Genomic DNA, 17415 nt, shown 5'->3' with positions numbered 1-17415 from the left:
CTTAGAGGGGTCACACAAACCACTTCCAGACAGGTCATCCTGCCCTGGAACTCCCCATGATTGGTCAAACCTCCTCTCGGGGTGGTTTCCAGTGGCTGAAACCCCTCCTGATTGGTAGAGGGTGGTGGGAGGAATTCTTAGAGGGGTCACACGAACCACTTCCAGACAGGTCATCCTGCCCCGGAACTCCCCCTGATTGGTCAAATCTTCTCTTGGGGCGTTCCTATCAGGGCGAAACCCATCCCGATTGGTAGAGGACAATGGGAGGAGTTCTTAGAGGGGTCACATGACACACCTTGCTTCCGGTCATTTGTCCGCCTTGACCCTGGAAGTAATACCTCATGGCTTGGGACTTCCAGTGACCGGTGGGCAAGGCTTACGAGGGCCAAGGGTGGGGTTATCGTTTGATTGACGGTAGGGCCCTTATACTACTGGAGCGCCTTCTTCTGTTTGTCTCCGTTCCGCTTCAGTCCCCAAACACTCGGCCAGGACAGATGTCACTTATGACCTCCGTTGCCACCAGCTGGACAGAGGGACTTGGGTCTTTCTTGAGGACCTGGAGAGCTGAAATGACACAGGACAACATGTTAGTATACAGACTGTCAAATGACAGCTAAGCGTGATCACAGAATCTTGAAGTACCAGAGCAGAATGATCACATGGTAAAATGTGAAACTAGGCTCAGTCCTTCTATTGGGGTGGAAAATACATGAGAGATGAATATGCCTCACTTTTCATCTTGTCACCTGTGCCGGAAATAGCTGGAGACTTACTACCTCTGAATACCACGCTACAGAAGCTCTCCAATACAAAGAAAGCTTTAGCTTCCTCCATTGGCTCCCTTCCATGCTCCCAACAAGCGGGGAGACCCTGACTCGACCAGAAAGTCATCCACTCTGCTGTAAATGGAAGAAGGTCCATTGTTTCAATAGCTTCCACTTTTAAGTTTATTTTCCATCTCTATTCAAGAGCCACTGTCTGAGCTCCAATAACCCTGGAATTGAACAGAGGCCAGGTCCAAGCTGCTTTGTGCAGGATGCAGGGCACCTACTGGAAGAAAAATTGCTGGTGGGAAATTTGGGGTAGCAGAAAGTGGCTACAATTTCTCCTCACCTGGGGAGTCCACAGAGAGCCAATAAAGCCCAAAGAGTGGATAGCACTGGCTGCGGAGGGGGCCTTGCCAGGACAACCAGGAGATGCACGGACTCACATCACACCCTCTGCAGCTTCCTCCTTCAGGGGAAATTAAAGCTGACTTTCTACTGGGCAAGAGTGAATTTGTCCTTTGACGTGTGGCTGATGCACTTTGCACCAGTGCTATCGGTTACAGCTGCTTGTCAGCTAAATTCCTTTAGAACTCACGGATGAGCAGAACTTCAGCTGTATTTATTACTTACACATCAGCAGATGGTCCAGGTCCAGCCATTTCATACGCTGCCTGTCTGTGTGTTCCAGGATGATGCCTAAATACACAATGGAAAACAAACAACAACAATAAAACCTTCCCTTGTTGAGTGCAAAGTGATATTAGCAGCCCCTAGACAGGTCTTTGGCCTCTCCTACTGTGGACCTAAGGGTGAGCTGTGGGCAAGAGGATGCTAGTGCAGTTTAGAGTCCACACTGAAGAGAATGAGAAAGACTTTTTTTTTTTAAGAATGTTTACACAAAACCCATTTGCTTTAAAGAGTCTGTGTTCCTCTTGCCACTGCTGTCAGTTATTGGAGACATACTAAGCTAGTGTCTTGGTCTAGTGGTCTGAGCAAAGGACTGGGGCCAGGAATAAGTGAGTTCTAAGCAGGGATCCCACAAGGTGACTGATAGGTGAGACTTAGGGCACAACGCCTGCCTGTCTCACCTGGGTATGCTTGGGAGAAGAGGGCACAGGGCCAAAGCGGAGGAACCTTTTGCCTCCTTGACAAGGTGGTGTGGCCAGGAACCTGAAACAGCAGGCGCTGAGGGCAGGTGGGCTGCATGCCTCCCAATGATGAAGTAGTAGTGAAGAGCACTGAGCAACACTGTGGGTGGGTCTGCACTTTGAGCGAGGGAGATCACTCCCAGTTCAATGGGACAGGCCCACTCTAGCTCGGACAGCGCTTGCATGCTAAAATTAGAATGTAGGTAAAGCAGCACGAGCAGTGGGAGGAGCTAGCCACCTTGAGAATCGACTTTGGGGTTTGGATGGGATCATACTTGGGGTGCTTAAACTTCCTGCTGCTCCTGCCATCGCAGCTACTCTCTATTTTTGGCACTCAGGGCTAGTGCGGGTATGTCTCATCAAGCTGGGAATTAGACCCCCAGCTCCAAGTGTAAACATGCCCTACGAGACAGTGTCCCAGCCTTTACTTCTAAATGACTGCACCATGCTTTCCCTGCAACAATCCCAAAGCACTTTATAGCAAGTCATGATTTCCTCCGACCACCACACTGGAGAGGTAGGGATATTAACATCCCCATTTATGGATGGGAAGCTGAGGCACAGAGAGATTAATGGCTGCACAGTGGGATTTTCTTCTCTCTCCCTCAATGGGAATACCAAAAGGGACACTGGGCATCATCTCTCACCAGCTAACTTGGCTGCAACTGCCCGCATCTCTTCCCAGCTGCTACAGAAGTACGTGATGGTGCTTTTGTACAAGTTCTCCAGCAGCTCGGCATTCTCTTTGGCCTAGAGGAAATCAGGGACACATGAGCTCTCTCTGGCTAGAAGTGCCCTTTGACTGCCAGCACATGCTTTTACGAGCCACAGGTAAATCAGAGAAAGAACAGGTGACTGGGTGGACGTGGGAAAAATGGGGATCTGTGGCAGATTTACATTTTCCATCACCCTCAGTCATATATCCCACTCTGACCGTTATTTCCATTACCCATCACACATCTCTACACCACCACACGCCACTCCAGTCAAGAATCTCAGACACTTCAACAGCTCACTCACAAGGTGTCTGCAAATGTCCACCTGGAGCTCCTCAGGCTTCAGCTCAGCTGTGCTATCAAGGTGTTCATTCACTGCAGTTTGGAGCCTCTTCAGTCCCAAAAACGGGACACAGAGGTGAAACGTAGCTCTGCATTCCTGAAAAAAAGAAAGCGTGTCACACCATTTAATTGTTCCCTACTGAGTGCTATGGTCATTCAAAGGGAACTCATCTGCTTGCCTGCTCATCTATTCCAGGATAAAAAGGGATTCATCTGGATGTAATTGGCAGAAAACATGCAGGAATGACTAATAGAGGGGAGAGCTTCCACTGCAACCTAGAGGTAGCATCAATGTCTTTTTGGAACAGATCTACCTATGAAAGCTGCTGCACCAGGTCTCTCTTCTGTTCTGGGGAGGCAGGGGCCTGGGGTGCAGAGACAGACAGGAATAGAGAGCTGTCGGGCTCAGACCCATGACCTATCTTGGATTCTGGTGAGGCAGCCATGGAGCAACCTGGCGGGAACTGACTCAGCAGGAGGGCAATGAACTGAGGGGAGAATTTGGGCCTCCACAGCAGGCAGGAATATCAGATCTCCCCTGGCATTGGGAGGAAGATTCCTTTGGCTTAGTAAATAAGTCACTCTCGGTCTTACCACTGAAACCCTGGGGTTCGGGTCTTGCAGGTGCAGCAGAAGTGTGACCCAGCTCTGTCTAACCTGCTCGGCGAAATAGCCCTTCCATTTTCTTTTGGTCAGGCGGGCCAGGATGCCAAATAGGACAAAGGACAATAAACGAAGAGCATCGTCCTCCTACAGCCAAGAAAGCCCCACAAGTTAGTAACTAAGGGACAATCACATCACGTACCTCGCACAGCCATCTCTTCTACGCTAAAGTTGAGGGATTCCAACTACAGCTCGTCGGAAACACTTTCATGCACGAATTTTTGATTTGAATTTGCTGATTCATCAAACTATTTTAGCGACAGTTCCATTTTGATGAAATTCCTCCAGAAGCCAGGCAGGTGTCCTTAGAAACCTGCCTGCTGTCTTGACAGTGCACCCATTCAGCTCCTTGGAAGCCGATCTAGCAGGCTGACTGGGATCGTGGGCTTCCAAACCCACAGCGTCTGGGACCCTGGCTCTCAAATTTGCAACTCCCTGGCACTTCTAGCTCCCACAGTTTCCTGGGTTCCCAGCACCTGGGTTCCCAGCACCGAGAGCAGACTGCCCGGACCCAAGGCTTTCAATAGAGCTCGGTTGAGAATAGTAATTCTGTTTCACAAAGAGTTTTGAAGTTTGGGGAGAGGGAGTCCCACAAATAGGAACAAAACCAAAATTTGAAATCTCAAAATTCTCTGCAAAAACGGAATCATTCCAACCCTCTCACATAAAAATGGTATAGAGCAGGCCCAACACTCTCTATTGTACCTTGGAACCCCCTTTTCATGGTTATCTAGCTATCTAATCTAGTATTCAGACTTTCTTTGAGGTTCTCAGTGGCAAGAAAGAAGAACAGAAGGGGGAGACTGTGGGAGCAGGGATGTCATCCCCATCCTCCTAATGTTCTCCTCCTCCGTAAAACACCTCTCTTCCCTGGGGCCGAAACATCTCTTCACTCTGACATGAGCAATGCCCAGGGAGTAAATGGAGTCTAATCAAGATCGGTTGAACTGGGGCTGGAGAGTTCTGGTCACATACGTTGTCAAAGTAGGTCCGGATCTGTTGGGTGAGGTCTCTGAAGGAAGAACCTATGTCCTTCTCTTTCAGCTCCTTCAGGACTTTGGCCACTGCTTTCATGCTCTCGCCAATGACTTCAGAACTGAAAGGGTCACTTAAGGCCCTGATCAGTATGACCATAAGAAACTTCTTGTGCTTTTTCACCTGGACAAAAATATGACATTAAAGAACACTGATCACTGATCACACTTCTAATACGTTTTCTTTAGCAGTTATGAAGCTGTGGGAATTTCATCTCCCCCTCCCACCCCCGGAGACCTATAGCTATATTTCAGACCAGGTTCGAGCTACAATGAGCCAAACTTGGTGCCATAATACACCTGTGTCATCCTATCATTAGATTCCTAGTTACTTAGATTCCAAGGCCAAAAGGAACCCTTGTGATTATCCGGCCTGACCTCCTGCATAACACTGAACTTCCCCGAAATAGTCTCTGTTGGAACTAGAGTGTATCTTTTAGAAAAACGTTCAATCTTGATTTTAAAATTGCTAGTGACAGAGAATCCACTACAACCCTTGGTAAATTGTTCCAATGGTTAATTAAAATTACCATTAAAAATCAATGCCTTATTACCAGTCTGAATTAGTCTAGTTTCATTTTCTCCCATTGAATCTTCTTATACCTTTGTTTGCTAATGGGAAGAACCCATTCTCAAAATGTGTTCCCCATGTGAGTAGTTCTAGACTGTCCTCAAGTCACTCCTTAACCTTCTCTTTGTAAGGCTAAATAGATTGAGCTCCTTGAGTCTATCACTAGAGGTATCTTTTCCAATCCTTTGAGAATTCTTGTGACTCTTCTCTGAATCCTCTCTAATTTATCAGCATCCTTCTTGAATTGTGGAGACCTGATCTGGACACAGCATTCCAGCAGTGCTCACATGAGCGTCATATTCAGAGGGAAAATAACTTCTTTACTCTTAGTCAAGATTCCTCTCTTTATGCCTCTAAGGATCATTTCAGCCCTTTTGGCCACAACTTCGCATTGGGACACCTTATGTTCAACTGATTCTCTGCCATGACTCAAGTGGTTTTCAGCATCATTGCTTCTTGGGATAGAGTCTCTCATCCTGTAAGTAAGGCCTGCATTTTTTATTCCTAGATGGAGACATTTACACATGGTCATATTAAAGTGCACAGATTGTTTGCTTATGCCCAGCTTAGCAAAGGATCTAGCTTGCCCTGTATTGACTGCAAAGAGGTTACTCGGGTATGTGAGAGAGCAGAATTTGGCCTAGTGCATTGTGTGCAGCCTCTGTAAACTCCGAAGAACTATTTCCCTTGGTTTCTCTAGTTATGTTGCATTCTAGTCAGTATTCTCTCTTACCTTCTCAGGTGCCCCATAGACTAAATTTCCCAGGCCTCTTACAGCCATCTGCCGGACAATGCTGTTCCTATCATGTGACCTTTCTTCCAAGATGCGTAAGACTGGCTTAAGGAACTTCTTCTCCCTGAGCATGGGATCACTCATTAGCTGAAAGAAAATCAACCTGTCCATTAGCCCCAATAGGATCATTAAGATTGGGAATAGAATTTGAGCAGACATGTCATACGCTGTCAAAAACAACAAGGAGTCCTCCTACAGCCCCAGTCTTGAGGATACAGACAAATATGGCTACCCCTCTGATACTTGGCACATAATACACTGTAACTTTAGTATTCCACACAAATGAGAAAGGTCTACAAAACATGGAGCTTTCCTTTTGGGCACTAGAATAGGGATCCACTCACCTCTTGAGAGCCTCTTAGTGGCTGGGTATGGTATCACAGTCCTTTTCTCAGCCCTGGTGCACCCTGCCAGCTGTCCTCAGTGAGCCTTCTGTGGCTCAGGCCTCTGGCTGAGTCCCAAAGTCCAAAGGAACCCCTTCTGGGGTAGTCCAGAACAATCCCATTGCCCTCACTTGGGTCTCCAGCCCCAACTCTGGGTCCTTTACATTCTGCCCTTTGTTCAAGCTCTCCATTAGCATTGTCCCCTCCATGGGGATTATGCCACTGTTGGTGGTAGGGGAACCTGGGCCTGCCCCTAACTCTGGGTTCCAAACCATGGATCCTATAAACAGGAGCTAGGCACTGCTTGATTTCAGTTCATTGTCGCTTCTTCCTACCGGCCACTTTTAGCTTCACCCTCACCTCAGGGTTAAAGTTCTTCGGGACTCTCTTCCTGAAAACCCAGCTTAAGTAAAGGCTGCCAGAATCAAACTCTGGCTGTCCCCTGAATTTCTGTGGCCAGAGAGCAGCGCCCTTTCTTGCCCCTCCAGTTCCTGCCAGGAACTGACCTGCTAAGGCCCTTCAGCTCCTTTTAGCTGAGCCTCATGGGCTCGGATTGGCTGCTTTCATGAAGCCTCTCTAGACAGACCCAGACTGGGGGCTCTTTTCCTGGGGCAGGGTGTAGTAGGACCACGGGGCCTCTTGTAAGGAGCCTCAAAGCTCAGGTACAGCCCATCACAGGCACAGAGAGGTTGTTTTTCTTAGAAGCAGATGAGCCCCGAAGATAGTTGCTTAGCATAAGTGGGAAATATGATGCAGATGTTGGAGGAAGGCTGTGGAAAGGGAGGATGCTGCGGCAGGTATCACACTAGCCTAGGACTTAGGAGACCCAGGTTCCATTTCCTGCTCTCTCAAAGACTTCCTGTGTGACCTTGGGCAAGTCACTTAGCCCTTCTGTGCATCAGTTCCCTGCCTGTAAACTAGGAAACATAGTCCTTCCCTACCTCGCAGGAGTGTGGTGGGGATACAGACATTAAAGAGTTTGGAGGTACTCAGATACTAGAGTAATGAGAACCTAAGATAGACATTAATGTAGTTGTAAGTTGCTTGGTTGGTAGTATTAGGACACTAGGTTCATTCAGAAGATCTGCTGAGCGAAACCAAAATCAGGAGCTGTTGGTTAGGATCAGCACTAGGACTTGGCAGAAGAGGTCCAGTCATCCAAACTCTGTCCGTATCTCTCTCAGCCAGCACCTGTGGTTGTGTAGCTAGTATAGGCAATGACGGCAATAAAAACCACAGAGAGAGAAGGACTCAGAAAGGTATCGTGAAGTTCCTGGTGAGGTTTCCATATAAAGGAGGACCTATTCTACTGTCTAAAATGACAATGACTCCTATGAACAGAACTGTACAACTCCTGAAAGAAAGGCAGACAACAGTCTAATGGTGAAACTACTCTTCAGAGCCCTGTGTCTTACCTGGGCAAGGAAAGCTGTGCTGGTGACTCGGTGGTTTTCTGTGGGGGAATTCACCCAGCGGAGGAGGCTCTGTATGATCTCAGGTGTTATGAGTCCAGATCTTAGCAGAAGACTGGAAGACAAAAGAAACCGCTCATGGGCTAGATTGCACACTTCAAAAAAACTCAGCTACTCTGAGCGGACAGCTCTGATATCTAGGAGTGGGAGCTGTGTGTTTCCACCCAGGACACCCCACCCCCCCACCCACCCACAAAGCTATAAACGGGAGGTTCCCTCTCAGCCACTCTATTGGCTACTGATTCCCAAGGATAAAATGATGCCTCCTAGATCTCTTACCTCACCAGCAGACACACTCCCTCATGGTGAGTCTTGGGGTTTTCCAGAAGAATCCAGGTTCTCTGCTTCCTGAGCGCTCTCACCAGTCTCTCATTCCCACCCTTGAAAAGCACAGACTCGAATGCTTTGATAGAAAGCCTGGGGAAAGAGAGGCACAGAACTGCAGCAATCAGGAGGAAGGTGCAGCTTGAACAGAGAGTCAGGAAGCCCCGGTTACTTCTCAAGTCTGCTGTTCAATCGGCAGTTCATCCATTGGCAATGTCCTGGACACCAGTGTCCCTGGAAGGACTTGATGCTGGGAGGTAAGTTTCAGTCTCATACATCTCATAGGACTAGTTTTGCTAGGGACAAAATTTTGCAGTCCTTTTTCTCTTTCTGCAAGGACTATGGGCACGAGCAGAGTAAAGTGATATGGAAAAGGTACATGATCAGGACCCAGAAACAGGGGGCATCGAGTGTGGTGATCACTAATGGACATTTTGGGGTCATATCTCCAGATATGAGGTGACAGAGTGCTGAGGGTTTGCACTTGAGTCAGCACTCTGGTCACTATTCCTACTAATTCCGTTCCTCACAGAAGGCCTAATTGGAGAGAGGTGTACCTGATTACAAGGTCAGATTGGGGCTAGTGAGTCAAGGAACCAATCATTCCATTAACAGGGAAACTGTGTAAAAGGACATGGGCAGGAGCCCTTTGAGGGGAACAGACAGAGAAAGAAACTTGGGTGACCAGATGTCCTGATATTTGGGACTTTATCTTATACAGGTGCCTATTCCCTCCCCCCCGCCCCACACCCCTACCCCTGTCCTGATTTTTCACACTTGCTGTCTGGTCACCCTAAGAGAAACAGAAAGACAAAAAGCTAGGAGAGCCTGACAAAGTGTGGTCTCTGAGTGGAAACACCTTACTCCCCACCCGACTTTTGGAGAAGAGTTTAGAAAGTTGAGATACAATATAAAGGTGCTATGTATTGGTAGGGAGATTAAATAGACTATATGTTGGTGCTTAGAAGGAAAAGAGTCTCAACGCGGTCTGTATTTGTGGAAGATGTGGGGGTGCAACACCCCTCTCTGTCACAGCTGGGGGCTCATCAGGGATTTCCCTGTTATCTATGCAAATGGAGAGCCTGTTGGAGAAGCCGGTGTAGAGGTTTGGCAGTCCGGTGATGGAGGGAACACTGAAACGGGTGATGAAGCTGCAAAGAGAAGTGTGGAACAGGGGTTCTCAACCTTTCTGTTTCTGAGCCTCCCCCCACCCTCAAGATGCTAGAAAGACTCCATGGCCCAGTTCCAGGCCTCTGCCCTGCCAGGCATCAGAGTTTGGGGCTCCTGGCTCCGGATTTTAACCCCACAGGGTGCAGGTCCTCGGGGCTTTAGTGCAGGTGCTGGGCCTCAGGGCTCCAGCCCGGCTGGGCTCAAAGCTTCAGCTTTCTGCCCTGAGCCCCAGCTAGTCTAAAGTCAACCTTGCTTGGCAGAACCGCTAAAACCGGCCCGGTTGAGAACTGCTGGTGTAGAACAGTGGTCTCCAAACGTTTTGGCTCACGCACCCCCAGGGTGACCTGCCGCAGACGCGCCTCCGATGGGAGACCTGCCGCAGGCGGGCCGCCAAAGGGGAGCACCAGCCTTGGACGTGCAGAGCTGCCACCGAAGGAAAAAAACGGCAGAGTGCTGTCTGGCGGCGCTACTAATGCCACGCTCCCCCCGGGATCTTCCCGCGCACCCCAGTTTGGAGACCACTGGTGTAGAAGACCCGACAGACCTTCCAACAATCCCACCAGGCAGAAAAACAGCCTTTTCTTGCCTGGTAGGTTTAACAGCAAAAGAGCCGTCAGGAATTTATACGGGAGCAAGCCCAGGTCTGGCAACAACTCCTCCAAAGTTTGGTGAGTCCTGTGACAGGAAATGGAAACCAGGAACAGGAGATCAGACTGTAAAAATGGGACCTGAGAACAACCCCGATGTGTTTTTGGTTACTCTTCAAGGAGCAGCAGTGAGACCTCCTAGGGACAGAACAATGTGGGCCCTTCAACTGACACCCTATTTAACCGGGGAAGCACATACAGGGCTTTTAGTGATGAGCAGGCAAGCGATTATGACATGATTAAGGCAGCCATGCTGGACGAGGTGGGGCCTGTCCACAGAAAAGTACTGCCAGAAATGTAGAGTTGAAAGATGGATTGAGGGATTATGCCTCCGTGCATTTGGACAGGAATTAAAAGATTGGGCCACTCATTGGTAAGGCCAGATACTCAGACTGTGGGGGAGATCATGGACTGCATGATTCTGGAAGTTTCTTCAGAGTCTCCCTGAGCATATCCGAGGATGGGTTCTGTGGTGCCAGCCAGTTCATCTGGACCCCACAGTTAAAGTGAGAGGAATTTACAGAGGCGGACATTCCCAGAGTGAGTCAGTGGTTTAAGGGACTAGATCTGAGAAGGACCAGAGTGCCTACAGCTGGGAAGGGCAGCAAGAAGAAGAGGGAGGAGCCTCAAGGAACTGTAGTGGGAGCTTGGCCTACAGTGTGCTTCCGACATGGACGTGAAGGACATCTAAAAAGAGACTGTCCTAAAATAGACTGTGGGTTTGCCCAGTTTTGTGGTTGGGACAAGACTCCCAGGCAGGAAAGAAAAAAGTACCTACCGTATCGGTCTGGGTAGGGAGGAGCCAGCAAAGGGACTAATGGACACAGCTTCATCCTGTTTGCTAATCAGGCAGGAGTTAGTGAAACCCCACTGGATACTTCCCAGAGGTAGGATCAAAACTGAATACCAGGTCCATGGGGACAAGAAATTCTGCCCAGTGTCCATGGGGACAATAAATTCTGCCCAATTTTAAGGGCTCTGAAAATTAAGGGGAAGTTTAGGCAGAAACATGTAGCGGTAGTGGATGGATTGCCCCACTGCCTTCTACTGGGCATGGACTGGAATCCCTTTCTAACAGGGACACCAAGGCAGGTATGGAGGCCCAGGAGGGTGGAAATAAAACCTGAAGGGCCAGGTAAAGAGGAAATATATGTAAAGGGTCTGGAGAAACCTAGACACGAAAGTATAGACAAGAGGGAGGAGAAAGAAAACAAAGGTCAAGCGTAAAGGTGACTTAAGATCATCCGTTGGGGTCAAACAGTCATCAGAGCCCTTAGCACCAGGATCTCAGGAGCAGGCATCCCTAGAACACTTTGGAGGGACTCAGAGCAGTCTGTGTCCATGGAAGAGGCCGGGGCACAGCCTACCACCCCGTCACATATAGGTACCTAAAATGGGCCTGCACATGGGCCAACAGCATGAGCAGAATATATACTCGTGTCTGCAGCGCCAGCAATCACATAGCTAGGTACCCATCCACCTGAACAAATTCAAGTTTTGTGGACAAAACTGAGGCACCCATCTTGAAAACCTGACCCACTGTGGCCACTACCTAAGATCAGCCTTACTGGCCCAGTCCAATGGTCCATCTAGTCCAGTACACTCTCTTCCAACATTGGTCAATGCCAGCTTCTTCAGCAGGAATGAACAGAACAGGGCAATCATGAAATGATCCAATCCCTGTTGTCCAGTCTCAGTTTCTGGCGGCCAGAGGCCTAGGGACACCCAGAGCTTGGGGTTGCATCCCTGACCATCTTGCCTAATAGCCATTGATGGACCTGTTCTCCATGAACTTATCTAATTCTTTTTTTTAAAAAAAGCCTGTTTTACTTTTGGCCTTCACAACATCCCTTGGCAATGAGTTCCACAGGTTGACCGTGTGTTGTGTGAAGTAGTACTTCCTTATGTTTATTTGATACCTGCTGCCCATCCATGAACAGAGCTGAGATCCTGGTTTCCTAGGAAAATTCAGAGACATTATAAAACCATGAAGTCTGTAATTTGAGCACCTTGTTGGCACGAAATAAAGAAACACAACCAGAAGAGAAACTAATCATGTTGTGAGATTGGTGGGAAATGTACATTAATGTGCTACCAGAGCTGAAGTCAACTGAGGACTCAGGAATCTTCGTGTTAACTGGCGAGGGGCACAGAGTGGGTGCCGAGGGGCCTGGTACGTACATTCTAGTTCACTAAAAGATTGCCCCATGAGTCTCAAATAAAAGCCCATGTCACCAATATCATTGTGAAACGCATGTACAGATGCTGTGTAAAGAGTCATGGATATGCACTGAAAATTACATTCTTAGGATCTGTGTCTTGGGACTAGTCACCAGGAAAGGTGACAAAATGGTTTTCTTTCAGGCAAGAAATGTTTATCCATCTGTTTGTTTACATGTGAACCCTACATGCTTAATGTACATTCAGTTGAGAAGGACTGTGAGAACTTTAAAGAAAGAAAAGTAGCAGGAAGTAGACAGGGGGTGGGGACCCAATTTTGGGGTACACATCAAAGGTTTGCTCTAGTCTATTTGGGGGACATCTTTCACTAAGGAAGTAGATGGACCGCGAGTTTGCTTCATGAAAGAGGGGTCGCGATCAGGCTTGGTTGAGAACTTTGGGTGAGAAACATCTTTAGACAGGAGGTTAACCTGTTGGTTAAGTTTAATTTCTAGGAGCAGGTTATGATTTCATTTGAAATGGAACCATTTTTTGCTTGCATTCTTACTGACGGTCACTGGAATCTCTGTTCTTTGATAATCTCCCTTCTTGTTTTCACTAGAAATATATCTAAGTGCTGTGTGTTTTGCAGTACAGAGTCTAAGTATCGAGTACAGAGTCTAAAGTAGAAGTAATAAACGGGTGTGTACTGTTCCATTGGGAACAGCAGGCCTGACAATTCTGTGGGAGTTCAGTGGATAAAGGGCTGGACACCATACGGAATGGTCAGAGGACTCGGGGGTGGGTGTGTGCCTGTCATTAACCTGTACAAAGAGACTGAGGTCTGAGGAGGCCTGGGTGGCAGTGTTTGTTTTGCCAGAGCCTGGTAGTTTCAGGGAACTGACCCACAGCAGGCACAGACAAGACTTCCTCACTCGAAGGGCACGTGGTGGTAAGGTGCCTCGTAACCCTGGGAACTCCTGGGGAGCGTCACACAACTCTCCTGGAATTCTCTTGGTTTCTCTCCCTTCCTTCTAATTACCGGCAAGGGTTGCCCTCAGGAAGTTGTAGCCCTTTTCGGATTTCTCTCGGGCTGCTTCTCGTTGGCAAAGGCAGCTTTTGTCCAAGGGTTTGGCTGACCTGCTGCAGGAGAACAGGAAACAACTCTGGGAACAGTTCCCGCACAGCTTTGCTCGACTGCAGGGCTGACACCACCTCAAAGATGGCACATGTTGCCTGAAAGGAGAGCATGGTAAAAAAGGAGATCTCTTCCCAACACCATCACACCCTCTCTCCCCGTCTGATATCTGCTGTACGAAATTCTCCCTTCTGCCAGTAACTTGAATGACAGCGAGCAACTTGCTTAACTCGTGGCTCACTTTCCCACATCTGTACAAATGTGTATGACCTCCCAAGGCATGCTGTGAGTCCAAAGGAAGATTTGCAAAGAAACCTGCTCCAAAGACTTTCTAATGGCCAGATAGTATTAAGTAAATCAGTAACGTATCTAAAACTGCAGCAGAGGCTGGACTCAGGGAAACAGTCCATCAGTGGAGAAGTGCCCACACAGCAATATTATACCACACTTCCAGCTTTCCATCAGCAGGATTATCGCAGGGCACAGGAAAGCCTGAAAGACGTGTCTGCCATCTAACTTACTAAGAGAGGTTCAGCAGCTGCCAAATGCCTGTCAATTTCGGTCTCTGAGGTGATGCTGCCTTCTGTTCTTGTTGGAGTCTTTATCTTCTCTATTAGGGCTCGTAGGACTTGAGTGGCAAGCAAGGGGTCTCCCCCCAGAGATCTCCACTGCTCAGCGGTGTCACTGCAGTTTAACAGAAGTTACAGGTGAGCCCTGGACACTTTTGTGGCTCACCCTGAATGTGTCATATTTTAGCAAAGACCAAATGTTCTCCTTGCCTATGATGAGAGAGTTAGGAGTCCTGTCCTCCTTTAATGCTCCTCATGTTTAAATATTGAGTTTCCAGTTACAGAACTAAGTTAAGTGACCTAGTCCTCCTGCAGCCTAACCATTAATCCTAGACTTCAGAAGGACAGGACACAGAGCGCCAACCTCACTTCCTGTTTTCTCCACTTCCCAGTCAATATGGAATCATGAGCATGTGGCTCCCAAAGATCTAGGGTTTGGAAGGCAAGTGGATGAAAGAAAAGCCAGATTCCTACTAGATGGACATACAACTATGAGAACGAATGTTCTTGGCCATCCTAGGTCCCCTTCACAAATGGCGTCCCTACCATTTCTTTGCCAGAAGCTGGGACTGGGCAACAGGGGATGGATCACTTGACAATGACCTGTTGTGTTCATTTCCTCTGGGGCATGTGGCACTGGTCACGGTCGCAAGACAGACTACTGGGCTAGATGGCCTTTTGGTCTGACCCAGTATGGCTGTTCTTATGGTCTTAGATTCCAGCACTGATAACTGATACCTCAGTTAGGGATCTTGAAATGAAATGATGGATCTGCTTCCAGTCCACTTTTAAGTACCAAGGATGGCAACTCTGCTCTAGCAGCCACACCCTCACTGATACCAAGCAGACGTCTGATGATAATATTGGCCCTAGTCTTTGCAATCAGCCAGGGATTTGCACCTGAAGCTGTCATGCTACCAGGAAACCAACAGCCACTGCTCATTTCCAGAGTGAGCTCAATTCAGGCGTCTAGAGAGGTAGATGTTTCCAACAATACACTCCAGTTATACCAGTAAAGATAGATCTTTAGGATGTCAAAGCAGCTATCCATGAATGGAAACAGAATGACACTTAATTTCTCTCCGCACCCCACCTTAACATGTTCTTGGACCTTCCTGCAGAAAGAGCCAGGCTATTAACCCTTAGGAATGATCCCAAACTGTTTGCGGCTTAAATGAAGCCCTACATCTCCTAGTAAAGCTGTGGGATCCATGTTTTACCAAGATGAATGCAATAGGTAGCGGTATATACCTGTCCATCGGCAGACGTTTGCTGAGGAGGCTGGAGATCACTGCCTCTTGGTGATGGTGAGCTAGAATGGACACTGCCTCCACCAGGAACTGCCTCAAGCTGCCCTCCTGGATAGTAGGCATGTGGCGATATAGTATAGACAGGATATCTGGCACCTGGAAGGAACAAAACCAGAAAGAAATGTCCCCTTTTCTTTCTCTCCATTCACTCTACAGAATCAAAGCCTTTATTTAGCCATTTGCTGCTTTTTTAGAAATGCCTCACTTCAAGAAGCAAATGTTCAAATACGTCTGCGTAACTTGAGCCCACACAAAGTGCCCACACACGGCTGTAAAAATTAACACTGACACACACACAGACATACCAGGTAATTTAATGTGGTGGTGCCCAGCTATGCATTACATAAACCAGTTCACATGCACAAAAGGCAGCTTTGCTTGCCCAGATTTTGCAGGTGTGATTTAAGCAGCCAAATCTGACCATTTGCCTCGAAGAATGCAGAGCTCATCAGCAACCACAAGCACAAAATATGCAAGTGCTTTAAAGACAGTGTGTAAATGCCTGGGACTATGAACAGGGGACTACCTCTCATATTCATTCCTAGCCCTTCACATCTTCAAAACACTGTGCAAACATGGCAGTTCTGCTGCGAGGGTTCCCTGTCCTGAGGCCTTTCACCAGCCTTGTTAGAAGATTTGTGGAGTGCTCCTTTCATCTAGCCCTAATGCACTGGGCTCCAGAATAAGGCATATAAATAGTGGATCCCAAAGACACTAGAGTTTTCTCCCTCCTTCCTTCTCTTCTTAAAGGGTAGGTCTACACAGCAAAAAAATCCCACAGCAGTGAGTGTCAGAGCTCAGGTCAACCTGGGCCTGGGGGGCTTGCACCATGGGGCTAAAAGTGGAGCTGTTCCTGCTCGGGCTGGAGGCCAGGCTCAGAAACCTGGCAAGAGGCTGGCAATAGCCCAGTGCTCTTTTTAATCCATGTAGCCCTTAGCCATAGGCCTCCTAATACCTGGAGGCCTCCAAGTGCCAGTCATTCTGTCTTCTTGTATTTTCCCTCGAGTCTGTTTTCTCAAGCCTTTCTTGGCTGAATACTGTGGCAACAAGCTAGACCAATAAAGAACCAACCATCTTCCTTTTCCCTTGGATTATCTCGGTCTACTGCTCTTGATTCTGCCATTGCCTATCTTAGGGTAGGAACAGAGATGGAATCGACTCTATGTCCGAGGGGGAGAAACAGCAAGATTTTTCTTCCTTACACATGAGGGCAAAGATCAAAAAGCCTAGAGTTTAGGCAGAAAAGCTCTCCAGTTCCCAGTTTTACCTTGTCCAGCATGGCATCTCCACGCTCCTTCAGGATGATCTTCATCCATAGTCCAGCTGCCGTGGCACAGGTGGGGCTAGCAGACAGCAGACCACCCAATGTGGCCGCAATAAAGTCTGTGACCTGTTCGGAGGGAAAGTACTCACTAACAACCTGGGAACAAATCAAAAACAGGAGAGACCGCAATGATGTTTGGCTCCAGCACTTTTAAAAATGGAAAAAAGGATATACCTGCATCAGCAAATGGTGAATTAGCCTCCTGTCTAGCTCGCCATTTGGGATTACAATTCTCTCTCTAGTCTATAGACTACATTTTTGTATTCTACACTAATGATATCAGGTTAGAGGCAAAGACTCTGTTGCATAGTTAGCACAACATTGTACTGGATATGCAGGAGGTAAGTTTCCCTTTGTAGTCTCTTACATACACTGCATCTTTTTACAGCATATAGAAGTCAGTCAAGAGAGGCATGCACACAAATATCGGCGAAGGCAAACCCACAAGGTGACGGAATGAATCCTGGGTGGTTTCTCAGCTTGATGTTCCACTAACACAGTTTTTCTCCTGGATGGCTGGATGGCAGGGCCGGCTCCAGGCACCCGCCAAGGAAGCTCGTGCTTGGGGCGGCAGATTGCAAGGGGCGGTGTTCCGGCCAATCTTAGGGCGGCATGGGGGTTCTTTTATTTCATTATGTTTTGTGCTTCACTGCTCTGGATCAGTGAGAAAGCAAGAGCCGGCCCTGCTGGATAGGTACATGCGTGTGCATCCGCGTGCGCATTTTCATGGGCGTGCAACGTTCTGTGGAATCTGGTTTTTACGTGGCATTCAGAGCACACATCTATGAAAAGCATCTTGCTGGTTACTAGCAGCCAACGCCCCGCTCCCACAGCTCGCTCCGAGTACGGAAAGGCATCATGAAAGAGCAAATGTCAAATGAACG

At 48.1% G+C, this 17415-nt stretch overlaps 1 long non-coding RNA gene across 1 annotated transcript; it reads right to left on the bottom strand.

The window, feature by feature from the left end:
• Window positions 1-525: 525 nt before the first annotated feature.
• On the bottom strand, window positions 526-3214 carry LOC142069616 (uncharacterized). The gene is made up of 4 exons (XR_012665543.1): window positions 2936-3214; window positions 2563-2665; window positions 1398-1463; window positions 526-564 (listed from the first exon to the last, which is right to left on the bottom strand). It is a non-coding gene; the product is annotated as an uncharacterized LOC142069616 (long non-coding RNA).
• Between the last annotated feature and the right edge of the window lie 14201 nt (window positions 3215-17415).

This window comes from Caretta caretta, chromosome 20, assembly GCF_965140235.1.
Source record: "Caretta caretta isolate rCarCar2 chromosome 20, rCarCar1.hap1, whole genome shotgun sequence".
Taxonomy (NCBI): Eukaryota; Metazoa; Chordata; order Testudines; family Cheloniidae; genus Caretta; species Caretta caretta.
This window is presented reverse-complemented; position numbering and strand designations above follow the sequence as displayed.